The 1,460-nt window shown below is 40.2% G+C and overlaps 1 pseudogene; it reads left to right on the top strand.

The window, feature by feature from the left end:
- LOC107549330 (uncharacterized) overlaps window positions 1-1,460 on the top strand; it is a 68,108-nt pseudogene that overhangs the window by 17,027 nt on the left and 49,621 nt on the right.

A 1,460-nucleotide genomic window follows, 5' to 3' on the forward strand; every position in this document is an offset into this window, starting at 1 on the left:
TTCTGAAATTTGGTTGATTTGAATGACCCAACAACAATATTTAATAAAATAAAAATGTTATTTTGTAAAACAGAGCAAAATAGACAAAACATTCAACACTGAATAAATGCACACTTTAAGGGAATTATCTCTTTCTCCAATCTTTTCAGGAAACATCCTTTCAAGTGGTTTTAATTTCAGACAGTTAATTTTCATTTATTCTGATGAATTATGGTGAAATTGCTGTAACAACACATCGGGTGCAGGTACAATAATCTTGCTTCCTGTGTGTAATATATATATACAGTATATATATATTGTATGTGTGTGTGTGTGTGTGTGTATGTGTGTAACTTTTTCTTGGTTGTACAGGCTGGTTATGACACGATAAACTCCACGCACTACGTAGTGATCAATGGATCAAACAGTGGCAGCTCCATCTCAAACCTCAAGAACTCCAGCAATGTCAGTGTTTCGGGACGATGGGCCTTCAGGGTGGATGGTGGACAACACATCTCTGAAGGTAAAGTTTTTACCTTTCCTTAAATACAACCCTCATACATTTTAATAGGAGACAGATCAGGACTGCAGGTATGCTAGTCTAGCACATTCACTCTGTGTCTATGAAACCACTCTGTTGTAGCACATGCAGAATGAGACATGGCATTGTCTTGATCTAATAACTATGGACTTCCCGATGAATGACCTCATCTTGATGGCAGTATAGGTCTCTGTATAATTCCAATATATGCCTCCATGTCAATGGTACCGTCACACACATGCCAGTTACCCATGCCGTGTGCTCTGCTGCACCTCTATACTATGACAGACGTTTGCTTTTGCATCTGTTGCTGATGAAAGTCTGGATGGTCGCTTTGGTCTTTGGGATTGAGAACTTGATGTCCAGTTTTCCCAGAAATAAGTTGAAATGTGTACTCATTTGACCACAGCACACATTTCCACTGTCTTTTTGACTATCTGAGATGAACTCGGGGCCCAGTGAAGCCGCCGGCATCACTGCAGAGAATTGATGAATAGCTTTCTCCTGGAGTAACAGAGATTCAAGTTGCATTAACTGATGCAGAGGCAGACTGTGTTAAGTGACAGCGGTTTTCTGAGCTCATGTGGCTATATTTAAAGGGGTCATATTATGCGATTTCAAGTTTTCCTTTCTCTTTGGAGTGTTACAAGCTGTTCATGAATAGATAAGATCCCTAAAGTTGCAAAGACTAAAGTCTCAAACCCAAAGAGAGATATTCTGTTTAAAAGTTAAGACTCGTCCATGCCTACCTAAAACGCCTCGTTTAAACACGCCCCCACATGTCTACATCACTGTGTGGGAAGATTTGCATAACACCGCCCAAATGTTCAAGCAAAGAAAGAAGGCGTAACTTTGATTCTCGCTGTAGTATTGTTACCGCCGCCGCCATCATGTCTGGAGACGCTGTGTGTTTCGTTGTGAAAGTGAAACTACTTTGTTT

This window comes from Sinocyclocheilus grahami, unplaced genomic scaffold, assembly GCF_001515645.1.
Source record: "Sinocyclocheilus grahami isolate Dianchi unplaced genomic scaffold, SAMN03320097.WGS_v1.1 scaffold369.1, whole genome shotgun sequence".
In the NCBI taxonomy this organism is placed as follows: Eukaryota; Metazoa; Chordata; class Actinopteri; order Cypriniformes; family Cyprinidae; genus Sinocyclocheilus; species Sinocyclocheilus grahami.